This window comes from Scyliorhinus canicula, chromosome 1 (genome assembly GCF_902713615.1).
Source record: "Scyliorhinus canicula chromosome 1, sScyCan1.1, whole genome shotgun sequence".
Taxonomy (NCBI): domain Eukaryota; kingdom Metazoa; phylum Chordata; class Chondrichthyes; order Carcharhiniformes; family Scyliorhinidae; genus Scyliorhinus; species Scyliorhinus canicula.
The window spans coordinates 192,219,315-192,232,577 of NC_052146.1; the positions used below are offsets into that span (position 1 = coordinate 192,219,315).

The window sequence follows — 13,263 nt, forward strand, 5'->3', positions numbered from 1 at the left end:
CTGGTTTCCTCCCACAGTCCAAAGATGCACAGGTTAGGTGGATTTGCCATGCCAAATTGCCCTTTAGTGTGCAAAGGTTAGATGGGGTTACGGGGATAAGGCCTGGGGAGGGTGCTCTTTTGGAGGGCCGGTGCAGACTCAATGGGCTGAATGGCTTCATTCTGCACTGTAGGGATTCTATATGGTTGTCCTAAATCACTAGATCTAATAGTGCGCAGCTTTTGATCTGCAAATAGCCCCTCACTTGCATGTGTTTGATCACCCAGGATGTCCAATTCTACTTGTTTCTGCCAGATGGGACTTCACGAAAAAAAATGTGCTGATCTGCCGTGGCTTTAAATGTGATATCCAGAGGCCTGAAACTTGCAGTGTGGTGGAGTCTCCCACATGTTGCATGGAGGGAGATAGGCTGATTCTGAGAGACTATTTGATGGAACATGTTGGCACCTGGTGGGGGAGGAGCACCTGCCTCACGCTCTCGCGATACCTCCGCCGCCGCTTCCCGCGAGAACCGGCCGCTCTCGCGAGCCTTGGCGCCAGGCCCCGCCATGTTGTGCTGCTATTTTGGTTTCGCTTGGATCGGTGACGGCCGCGGGTAGGAGCGGCCCGGCTGGCTGGGTGGAGCCGGCCGCTGTCCGATTGGAGACGCGGGCGGGGAGGAGCGGTAAGCGGGGGGGAAGGAGGCGGCGTGGCACCGCTGTGCGCGACCCGGGGCGGCCGCGGAGGTGGCGGGCGAGAAATAACCCCCGCCCACTGCAGCGGGGCCCGGAATCCGCGACTGGCTGAGCCCGACCCGGCTGTCACAGGGCGCCCGCTGGGGGTGGGGGCAGCTCTTAGTGTGAGCCACTATGGCCACCGCCAGGAATAGTCCCCAGGTCTGGTGTTAGTGATGGTCTGAGTGTCCTGCCCCGGCCTTCTGTTAATGTGGGGCTATGTGCCCTGCTTCTGGCCCTCTTTTAATATGGGTCAGTGTGGTCCAAGTGTCCTGCACCGACCCCCTGTTACTGTGGGTCTGAGTATCCTCACCCATTATTAACATGGGTCAGTGTGGTCTGAGTTTCCGCCTGCTTCTATTAGTGTGGGTCAGTGTAGTCTGTGTGTCCTGCTTCTGGCTCTCTGTTAATGTGGATCAGTGTGGTCTGTGTGTCCTGCTTCTGGCCTTCTGTTAGTGTGGGTCAGTGTAGTCTGTGTGTCCTGCTTCTAGCTCTCTGTTAATGTGGACCAGTGTGGTCTGTGTGTCCTGCTTCAGGCCTTCTGTTAATGTGGGTCAGTGTGATCTGAGTGCCCTGCTTCTGACCTTCTGTTAATGTGGTCCAGTGTTGTCCGTGTCCTGTCACTGGACCCCTGTTACTGTGGGTCAGTGTGGTTTGATTGCCCTGTTCTGGCCCTCTGTTAATGTGGGCCAGTGCAGTCTTGAGTTTCCTGCCCCCAGCCCCCTGTTGGTGTTGGTCAGTGTGGTTTGAGTGTCCTGCTTCTGGCCCTGATTGTGGCTTGAGTATGCTGCCCCAGGAACCCTCTGGCTTGACTGTGCTGCTGCAGGCCCCTTATCAGTGTGGTCTGAGCGCCCTGGACCTCTTGGTGTGGGTCAGTGTGGTCCTCTCTGGGTGTGCTGCTTCAGTAATCGTCAGTGGATATTGTCATTTATTGTGATGACAAATAAATAATGGAATATTGCAAGCTTGTCAAGCCTTTTGTGGCTGTCTCAGTAACCCACTTCTTGAGCTGGGCAAGGGCTTAGTACTTCTAAAACCACCTGGCTTGTCTCATTATTGTTGCTGAGTTCTGGAGAGGTGGACCTGTCAATTTGGGGTCAGGATGAGTACTCTGCTCCTGGTAAAAATGCCAGCCAGCAACCTACTTGTTTCTGCCTGGGCAAGCAGCAGGATTTTGATCCAGTAGGGCCCACTTGAGGATCTCAAACTCTTTTTTTCTCAGTCTGAAGCAACAGTGCTAATCACTGCTATTGTGCTGCCCTTCAGTAGAGTGCTCTTTCCCAGGGCCGGTGCAGACTTGATGGGCCGAATGGACCCTCCTTCTGCACTGTAGGGATTCTATTTTAAAAATTCATTTTTAGGTAACTTTGAAAGTTACTACAAAATCCAGATCATAATTCACTAACAAAGTTCTCCTAATCTTTCTTTGGATAATGTTTCTGCCCGGTTTTGAACTGGGGACCTTTCGCATGTTAGACGAAAGTGATAACTGCGACACTACAGAAACAGCTGGCTCCCTCTTGGTTCTTTTGTTAACTAACTTAAAATATGTATTGGAGCTGGTGATGCTCTTTTTAGAATTTTTGCGCAGGTGATAATGAAGCTAAAACTGTACACGCTGAATGGTACTAACTTTTGTGTTTAAGTCACTTTAATTGCAAAGTGATTTCAAAACGTTTATTGCTTTTTCTTTGCCATTTAGTGACTTTTAAAAAAAAAAAGACTATATAGCACCTTTCAGGAAGGGCGGCACGTGGTGCAGTGGTTAGCACTGGGACTACGGTGCTGAGGACCCGGGTTTGAATCCCGGCCCTGGGTCACTGTTTGTGTGCAATTATCCCCGTGGTCTGCATGGATTTCACCCCCACAACCCAAAGATGTGCAGGTTAGGTGGATTGGTCACACTAAATTGCCCCTTAAATGGGAAAAAAATAATCGTGTACTCTAAATTTATTTTTTAAATTATAGCACCTTTCTGGATGCCCAAACATATTTGACCAATGAAGCACTTTTGGAGTGTAGTCTCTGTTTTTTTTTAAGGTCGGAAAAGTGGCAACCAAGTTGCATGCAACAAATTCCCACAAATAGCAAGGTGAAAACGACCAGATGATCTGCTTTCATGGAGATTGGTTGAACAATAAATATTGGCTGCTGCACCAGGATAATTCCCCTGTTCTTTGAAATAGCTTTTACAAGCATGTCAGAGGACAGATGGAGGCTCTGTTTAACAGCTCTTCCGAAAGATGACACCTCCAACAGTGCAGCACTGCCTTAGTACTGCATTGGAGTGTTAACCAGGCCTGAGTGCTGAAGTCTGGGGACTCCCAAGTGGAGTGTCCTATTGGCGGAAATTGACTGGACCTTTCTTTTTTGTGAGCCTTGCACCGTATCTCATTGTGACTGGATGAGGAAGGACAATAGCCCAGGCTTTTTGTGAGAGGTGAATCTGGAATTGTACACCGGCAGTATTTAGTATTTTTTCATTCAAAGTATGAATGAAAAAATACATCAACGTGTTGCAGACCAGTTAAGGCATTTCTGGAATTGCCTGGTTTCTGTTCTGTAAAATTATTGTGGTCCATCATAGAATGTAGAATGTCTGGTATAACTGAACATTCAGCCCATCAGATATGTGAAACTGCGTTTGTCCACACGATAAACCTAGTGCAATCCCATTGTCTTTTCTCAGACCCTACAATGTTTTTCCATTTCCAGCAATGATCTAATGCTATTTTTAGAGAATTTTATTAGCTCTGATTTGACCACAGTTTGTAGTAGAGAACTCCGTTTCCACCAACATTTTTTCTCATCTCCCCTTTAACTCTGCGTGTGGAGGGATGGTGGCCTCGTGGTAATGTTAGAGGCCGAGGCTACTACTGCACTGGCGACACGGGTTCACATTCCAGCATGGCAGTTGGTGGAATTTAAATGGAATTAGTTCATTTTATTAAATAATTTTTAAAATCTGGAATTGAAAGCTAGTGTCAGTAATGGTATCATTAAACAATCATTAATTGTCATAAATTCGATCTGGTTCGCTGATGCCCTTTGGGTAAGTAAATATGCTGTCCCGTCCCTGGTCTGATCTTCCTATGTCTCCAGACCCTCTGCAACGTGGTTGACACTTAACTGCCCTCTGAGATAGTTCAGCAAGCAATTGTTGCAGAAAAATCAAAAGGAAATAAAGCTGGTGAACCACCAGCTCGACTTAAGCACTGAAAACAACAACAGCACACACAGCTCTGTCAACCCTGCAAGGTGGTCCTAACATCTGGGGGCATGTGCCAACATTGGAGATCTGCCCCATAGACTCAATTCAAACAACAACCTGACAGTCATACTTACTTTGCCGTGCCCTGCAACCAATGTCCCAGACATCACTATCCCACCTGCAGGATAGACAGAGCAGAGGTGGTAGCACAGGTGTACGGTCAGGAGAATGTTTCCCTGAGAGTCCTCAACATTGAACCCGGACCCCATTAATAATAATCTTTATTAATGTCACAAGTAGGCTTGGATTACACTGCAATGAAGTTACTGTGAAAATCCCCTAGTCGCCACATTCCGGCGCCTGTTCGGTTACACTGGGGGAATTCAGAATGTCCAATTCACCTAACATGCACATCTTTTGGGACTTGTGGAGAGGAAACCCATGCAGACTCTGCATAGACAGTGACCCAAGCCCGAGAATCGAACCCAGAAAACTTGGAATAATTGTTTGGGGTTTTTTGCCCATGTTTACCTGGTGCCATCTCCTGTCCGTCCCTCGGTTGATGAATCCGAGCTCCTACATGTTGAACACCACTTGGAGAGAACACTGAGGGTGGCAAGGCTGCAGAATGTATTCTGGATTTGGGGGGGGGGGGGGGGCGGAGGTGTGTCCATTGCCAAGAATGGCTTGGTGGCCTCACTACTGACTGGAGAGTGGGGGGTGTTTGTGCTGAGGGCATATCTGCCAGACTGGGCCTGTTGCAGATGGTGAGAGAAGCAACAATAGGGAGGAACCTCATGGCTTGGCATTTCCTTCACTTTACAAACGCCTCATTCAAGGGATCAACCCTGGTTCAATGAAGAGTGCAAAGGGCATGGCAGGAGCAGGGCCAGGCATTCTTCAAAATGAGATGTCAACCAAATGAGAAGTTACAACACAGGACTACTGGCACATCAAAAAGCAGATGCAACAAGTGAAAACCCGAGTTAAGCGATTCCACAACCAACAGATCGGATTTAAACTGCAGTTCGGTCGCATCGAAGCATGAATAGGAATAGTGGTAGATGATTAAACAACTAACTGGAGTATCAGGCTCCACAAATATCCCATTCTCACTGACCGGGGAGCTCAGCACACAAATGCAAAGACGAGGCTGAAGCATCAAGGAACTCTGGCAAAATTGAAGTCAGTGGGAATTAGGTGGAGATGGACTATCCACAGAATGGAGTCATAACCTTGAGTAAAAGAAAATAGTTGTTTTTTTCTCCCCAAACTTTTTCTTTCCAATTAAGGGGCAATTTAGCATGGCCAATGCACCTAACCTGCACATCTTTGGGTTGTGGGGGTGAAACCCACGCAGGCATGGGGAGATTACCTGGGGCCGCAGTCCCAGTGCTAACCACTGTGCCACATGCCACCCTGGAAAATGGTTGTTGATAGAGGTCAATCATCTTAGTCCCAATGGAGGAGGCACTCGGAGTAGTGTCCTAAGATCAATCATTGTCAGTTGCTTCATCACTGACCTACCTTCCATCTTAACATCAGAAATGGTGATGTTTGCTGATGGTTGCACAATATTCAGTACTATTTGCAACCCCTCAGATGTGGAAGTGGTTCGTGCCATCATGCAGCAGGAACCAGACAACATTGAGTCTTGGGCTGATAAATGGGAAGAAACATTCGCACCACGCAAGTGTCAGGCAATGACCATCTCCAACAACCTAACCACTGCCCCTTGACAATCAATGGTATTACCATTGCTGAATCCCCCACTGTCAACATTCTGGGAGTTACCTTTGACCAGAAACTGAAATAGATCAGCTGCATAAATACTGTGGCTAACAGAGCAAATAAGAGTCTGGGAATTCTTTGCCAAGTAAGCCTGCCCATCTTGTACGATGCATCAGTTGTGTGATGGAATACTCTTTTAGATGCAAGACTCCTGAGTTTAAAAATGTTACAAAGAATTCTGACCCAAGGTGGCTACACTTAAGAGCTAGAGGTAACTATGTTGAACTTGGAATCTGCACCTATGGGATGGTTGGTGGAGATTTAAGGCCCAAGAAACCCCAGCCTGTATTTTTGAAACAACACTCAGACCAAGCAGTTAATCTTCCAACCTCTGATTAATACCTGACTTGAATTCATAAAGTCTTAATGGATGTTGAGGGGCAGAGAGTTTAAAACGTTTGGTTTACGTTAAAAGCAACGGAGTTAATTTTCTAATAATCTTTATTATCACAAGTAAGCTTACATTAACACTTCACTGAAGTTACTGAGAAAAGCCCTTAGTCGCCACATTCTGCCGCCTGTTCAGGTACACTGAGGGAGAATTCAGAATGTCGTTGCTGGCCTCGAACAGGTTTTGGAATAGGCTGGCTAACTGCCCCAAGTATCCAGGAACCTTCCTCTGACCCTCGGGTGGCGTACTTAATCTTCTCCATAGGTGGAGAAATTCTGAGATGTCAGCGAGCCAGTCTGCAGCTTTGGGTGGTGCTGCCGATCGCCAGCCGAGCAGGATTCTCCGGCGTGCGATTAGGGAAGCGAACGCAAGGGCGTTACCCCCTTCCCCATGTGTAGCTCTGGCTGCTCCGATACCCCGAAGATTGCCACTATTGGGCATGGCTTCATCCTCACCCCCACAACCTTGGACATTGCTTCGGAGAAGGCTGTCCAGAACCCAGCAAGCTTCGGGCAAGCCCAAAACATATGGATGTGGTTGGCCGGGCCCCTCTGGCACCGCTCACATCTGTCCTCCACCTCCGGGAAGAACCTGCTCATTCGGTTTCTGTTCAGGTGCGCTCTGTGCACCACTTTGAGCTGCATTAGGCTTAGCCTTGCGCTGGAGGAGGTGGAGCTCACCCTGCTCAGTGCTTTGCTCCAGAGTCCCCATCCTACCTCTGTCCCCAGTTCGTCATTCCATTTTTGTCTGGTCCCATCCAATGGTGTTCGGGCTCTGTCCAGTAGCTGTCTGTATATTTTCTCACCCCCCCCCCCCCCTTTCTCACTGTTTGTGCCTATCAGGCCCTCTAGTAGTGAAGTTTCTGGGGCCCCGGAGTACCCGACTGTCTCTTTGCGGAGGAAGTGCTTTATTTGGAGGTGTCTCAGTTCCTGTCCTTTTGCTAGTTTCCACTTCCTCGTCAGTTCGTCCAGTGTCGCCAGTCTGCGCCCTATGTAGAAGTCCCCGACCATCAGTGTGCCCCATCCCACTTCCATCTTTTGAAGGTGATATCTAGCATGGCAGCGGGGAATCTGTGATGCCGCAGATGGCGACTATAGGGGACATTTTGTTTATCCCGAAGTGCTGTCTCAACTGGGTCCACATTCTCAGCGTGGCCGCTACCACTGGGCTCGTTGTGTACCTTGTTGAGGAGGATGGGAGTGCTGCTGTGACCAGGGCCTGGAAGGTTGTTCCTTTGCAGGATGCCTCTTCCATTTGTACCCAATCTGTGTCGGGTTCTTGTACCCATCCCCTCACTTTTTCTGCCGTTGCTGTCCAGTGGTAGTATTGTAGGTTCGGTAGAGCCAGGCCCCCTCTGACTTTCCCTCTTTGCAGCGTCGGTTTGGGAATTCTCAGGTTCTTGCCCCCCCCGACACAAACGCCATGATTAGCCTGTCTATGTTTTGGAAAAAGGCCTTGGGGATGAAGGTCGGGGTGGATCTAAACGGGAAGAGGAACCTTGGCAGTACGTTCATCTTGATTGTCTGCACTCTTGCTGCCAGGGAGAGTGGGAGTGAGCCCCACCGTTGAAGGTCTTTTACTTCCTCTACCAGGCTGCTCAGGTTCCACTTGTGGATCTGTGTCCAGTCTCTGACTATTTGGATTCCCAGGTAATGGAATCTGTTCTGGGCCGTTTTAAACGGCAGCCCCTTCAGCTCTGTCTCTCCCCCTTTTGGGTTCACTGAGAATGTTTCGCTTTTGCCCAGTTTAAGTTTGTAGCCCGAGAAGGTTCCAAACTCTTTCAGTATTTGCAGTATTTCCTTCAGTCCCTCCTGTAGCTTCGAGACATAGAGGAGCAGGTCATCTGCATAAAGTGAGACTCTGTGCTCTCTGTCTCCTCCCTGGATTCCCTACCAGCTTTTTGCGTTCTGCAGGGCTCTCGCCAGAGGTTCGATCACTAGCGCGAACAAGAGTGGGGACAGGGGGCAACCCTGTCTTGTTCCTCTCTGCAGCTGGAAGTATTTAGGTGGTGTTAGATCGGACACTCGCTTTGGGAGCGTTGTACAGGAGCCTCACGTGATCGGTGAATCCCGTTCCTAGCCCGAACCGTTCCAGTACCTCGAGGAGGTAGCGAGATCCGACTCTGTCAAAGGCCTTTACTGCGTCCAGGGAGATGATCACCCTGGGTGTTCTCTCCCCGGTGGGGTGTCATTATCGCATTCAGCAGCCACCTGATGTTCGCTGTGAGCTGCCTAACCTTGACAAAGCCCATTTGGTCCTCTGCGACCACCTCTGGTACACAGCCCTCCAGCCTTTTGGCCAAGACCTTTGCGAGTATTTTCGCATCCACGTTCAGCAGTGAAATGGGTCTGTCTGATCCATATTTTGTCAGGTCTTTATCTTTTTTGGGTATGTGAGCTTGTGGCCTGCGCAAGCGTTGGGGGTAGGGTGCCCCGTGCCAGTGAGTCTGGGAACATGTCCCTTGGGTGTGGGGCCAGGACTGGTGCAAATTTTTTGTAGAAGTCCACCGGGAACCTGTTGGATATTATCTTTAACTTAATTGACTATTTAAAAGAGTGTAGGTATTAGGATTCATGTTCTTTGATTTTTGTATCGTAAAATTCTCTTGATTTAAACCATACGGGTTTTCGGATTATTATAAAGATACTGGTCTCCAACCTTGGATAACATTAGTATGTTTGCACAACAAGAGCCCTTGTTTCTCTGTCTCATTTGAAATCTTACTCTTTAAAGTTTATTTACTTTTGAGTAATTCTTGACATTTTTCTGCATTGAACTCCATCTGTCACTTGTCTACCCATATAGCCTTTCTACCTTGTACTGATGCCTCTATTCCTAACTCCAGACTATTTATATGTGGATATTATGAACAGCTCTAATATTTATAGAACGCCACTCACTATATCTTCCTCTACCCATGTCTTTCAATTCTTTCCTGAATTCCCCTATTCCAAGTGGCAATCTTATTTCCTATGAGTCTCATCTGGTGCATATTACAAAAGCTTTTTAAAAAATCCATATAAACCACATCCACTGGATAATTCTCTTCTGTTATTTTTTTCAAATAATTAAGGCTGATAAATACAACCTGTCTTTTGGACGTGACTTGTCTTGGATTAGCTCATTTTTCTCCCACGTCCTTAATTTTTTCCTATATTGTAGATCCAGTAATTTGGCAACAACAAAACTGGCTCACATATTCTTTCCACAGAATTTTGGAAAATTCCAGTTGTAAACTCCTCACTCCAGATTCTTGAATATGAACCATCAGGTTCCTGTGACAGCCCTATTGGGTGGAAGTATACAGTCAGAGATGAGCGAGGCATGCAAATTGCTGTTGACTTTAGCATGACTAGAAGATCCTGTTGGCGGCCAATGGTGAGCTGCCTCTGCCACGGAATAACCTGCTGTGGGTATGCTGGAAAATTCCAGCTATTGGTCTGAGTAATGCTCCCAACTAATTACTCCAACTTGATTTGCTTAACCTGCTTGCTACTTGTGTGCCTATAGTTTTTTTTCTTCCCCTGGTCTTTAGTTAATGTTCTCCTATGTTCCCTTTTGTGAAATTTTCTGTTATTTCACATACCCTGGCTTCCCCTAATGTTTATATTTTAACACCATAAAAGTTCACACTTGGTTGTTAGCACCATAAATGTTTGCAGCACACAAGGAGGCCATTTGCCTCATTGTGCCTGTCTTGCCTCTTTCGAATAATCCAAAATTAATCTAACTACCGCACACTCGCCCTGTAGTCTTGTATCTTTATCTACTTCAAATATCTATTTTTACCTAAAAGAAAGCAGCGATCTCTGCCTCAACCCATCACTATTGTTAAATATTCCATGCTGCAATGGTGCTCTGGCTCATGAAAATTCTCTTATCATCTCTCATAATATCTATTTTAACCTCTAGTCAGAGGAAATAGTCTTTTCCTGTGTATCTTATCAAAACTTTTTTTTAAGAAAAGCACCATAATCAAATCTCTTGGCCTTCTCTGTTCTGATGGAAACCAGTCCAATACCTCAAGCATTTCCTTTTAATCTAGCTTCTTATCTATTTTAGCATCTTTGTGAATGTACACATTCTAGCTAGCACCAATGTTCTTTTTTTACCATTGGATCCCAAACCTGAACTGTTGCTTTGTATGAATTTATAGTGCTATTTGGCAAGGTTAGGGGAGTGGTGGGAAAGAAAGGGTTTAAACATTGAAAATAGCAAGAATAAAGGGGTTGGCCTTTTACTGCGGTCAGCATTTGGTTTTGTGAGAGGAAGAATTGAGCAGCAGCTATGTGCCGAGGTTGGCAGGTTTCGGTTGATTTGAGACACTGGCTTTATACACACTTTTTTTCTAGTCAGATCTTGGTTTTATTGTGTTATGTAATACCTTGCTTCATTGCCCTAAGAGTGATGTTTGGAATATGGTGTTTGAGAGGTTAAATAAAATTCTTAAAAAGCACAGGAGACAACATAAAACTTCTTAAAACATAGACATAGGAGGATGATGTGGAGGGTCTGTGGAAAGACCCAGCTGAAGGTTGGTGTGAGGATAGGCATATACCAGTACTTAAGGGCAATAGTGATGTATAACAATATTCTATATCAACCCAACAATTAGATTATGCAGATGAGGAGCTGTTGGGAAAAGAGGGAAGTGAAGGGTTTGAAGAGGTGACTGTTGCTAGGGCCAGAGTCTGATTATCTTTGAGGAGTCAGAGCTGTCAATCAGAAGCTGTTGTCCAGTTATCCCGGGTGAACTCTGCGCAGTGTTGTAGTGCAGTGGTTCTTGCTGAAGTGTGCTTTGCAAAATTACTTTGGGCATTACTCTGTCAATGTATTTGCGTTATTCCTTTTTTGATCCCTAGAAGAGTGAATCATTCAGGAAGGCATGGAGTTATTAGTCCTTGGTTCTTCATCTTGCAGGCTGTAATTGGAAATCTTGAAATAGGAAGATGAGACAAAGTACTTTTTAACGGGAACATTTTTAGGAATATCAAATGTCAAAATAATTTTATGGAAATGGAAACGTGTTTCCATTTGAACTTTTGAAGGCAGAGCAGAGGTGAAAATTAAATGAATTTTTAAAGTTAGATGTTATAAATTAATTTGAATTAATATATTTACTAATTCCCCTCTTGGTCATCTATGTAGACAACCTTATGAATCTGGGAGATGCATTTGGGTGGACGAGGAGCAGGAGTCAGCCACCTGGGAAGAATGAGTCAAACTGAGGTAAGTAAAGAAAAAAGACAGACTTGCATTTATATATCACCTTTCACTAACTCAGAACATCCCACAGTGCTTTACAACCAAGGGAATGCTTTTGAAGTACAGTCACTGATGTAATATAGCAATTGCAACAGGTAATATAGCAATTGCAGCAGCCAATATGTGTACAGCAAAGTCCCACAAACACCATTGTGATAATTACCAGGCATCTATTTTATTGTTTTGAGTTGAGGATTTGGCCAGCTCATAGAGGGCAAGTATGGTGGATATTTTACCTTCGCCTGAGAGGGCAGGCAAGACCAAGGTTTAGCATCTCATCAGAAAGGCGGCATCTCTGACAGTACAGCAATACCTCATTACTGCACTGGTGTGTCAGTCATAAATTATATTCTTAAGTCCCTGGAAGCTATAGTGCTAAAAAAATTAAGCATGACAGCGTTTCTGAAAGTTGGCAAAACCAACAGGTACACTTGAAGAATATTTCTTATGTTTAGAAGACAGTTAAAATATAAAAACGTGCAGTGACTTGATTTTAGTGTTTGTCTTTTAGTACTTGCCTTTTATCCCTCAGACCATGTTGTAAAAGTAAATTTATTATACAATTTTCTTGCAGTTGATGTTGAGATTTAGTCATAGCGATCTACTTAGGAAGAAGAATTAACTAAAGATGAACAATTCAAAATAGGGTGGAAATGGGTGGATACAGAAACAAAATACACTTTCTCATAACTTTCAAAATAAGTTTAGCATTGACTAGGAGCTTGTCTTTGAGCAGTTTCGTTAATGTTTAGGTTAAAGCCTCTGCCGGTCTCAGAAACCTATGATGGGTGTTGGTACTTTCCCCTAAGATCTTGCTCTGTTGAAAATATTTGTTGCAGCGTGTGCTGCTCCCGCACCACGAGTATTCCTCTGAGTGCAATTGGAAAGCTGGTGCCCCACACGCTCGCAAGTACAGGCATGTACCTTTGCAAAAAATAAAAGCATGCAAATTAGCACAGGGCTAAATCGCTGGCTTTTAAAGCAGACCAAGGCAGACCAGCAGCAGGGTTCAATTCCCGTAGCCGCCTCCCCGAACAGGCGCTGGAATGTGGCGACTAGGGGCTTTTCACAGTAACTTCATTTGAAGCCTACTTGTGACATTAAGCGTTTTCATTTCATTTTTCATTCATTTCAAATACTAGCACGGAACAAAGCAAATTTGTGAATGAATGTTCAGTTGATTTCCAGCTAAGTTTTATATTTGCCACACCATCAAGTGTTTAATCTGATGGGAAATGTTAATTTTTACTCCAGGCTAATATTTATGCCTCAACGAACGCCCAAGACACAAACTATCTTGTTATAGTCACATTGCTGTCTGTAGGACCTTGCTATGTGCAAAATTGGCTACTATATTTTCCACATTACAACTTGACTGCACTTCAGAAATACTTTGCCAATGAAGCACTTTAGGCCATTGTGAAAGGCCCTATATATCCAAGTCTTTCTTTGAGTCAGTCAGTCAGAGAGCGAGTGAGACAGAAACAGATGGACGATTCACAGCAATTGTGTTTATTTTCACTTAACATTTAATTACAGAACACTGATTGCAGAAAATGTGTTTATTTTTTCTTCGGAAAATAATTGTGTCTAAACTCATGATTTCAGGATTCCTCCCCCTGAAACAATATCGTACGTATTTGGAAGACAAATTTTAATCATTGGTTTGGGCTTTGCTGACTGTATTTTGATTTAGTTTTTAGTTTTTGCCGATTGGTTGTTGCCCACATCATCCTGGCAATCTGTTCTGAGTTGATGGCACAGGTCTTTTCTGTTTGTAAGCTCTGACCTGTGGGTGCCAGAGTGGAAAAACCTAATAGTTTGAATTATCTGGAATGCACTACCTGAAGGGGTGGCGATAGCAGATTTAATAGCAATAGTTTCAAAAAGGT

The 13,263-nt window shown here is 45.3% G+C and overlaps 1 protein-coding gene across 2 annotated transcripts in view; it reads left to right on the forward strand.

Moving 5' to 3' along the window:
* The first annotated feature begins 535 nt into the window (after nt 1-535).
* The window catches only part of tab2 (TGF-beta activated kinase 1 (MAP3K7) binding protein 2), a 65,528-nt gene continuing 52,800 nt past the window's right edge, over nt 536-13,263 (forward strand). For both annotated transcript variants that reach the window (XM_038805289.1, XM_038805299.1), the window contains exons 1-2: nt 536-664; nt 11,255-11,335. The gene's annotated coding sequence lies outside the window, so the exon portion shown is untranslated. The remainder of the gene's footprint in view (nt 665-11,254; nt 11,336-13,263) is intronic.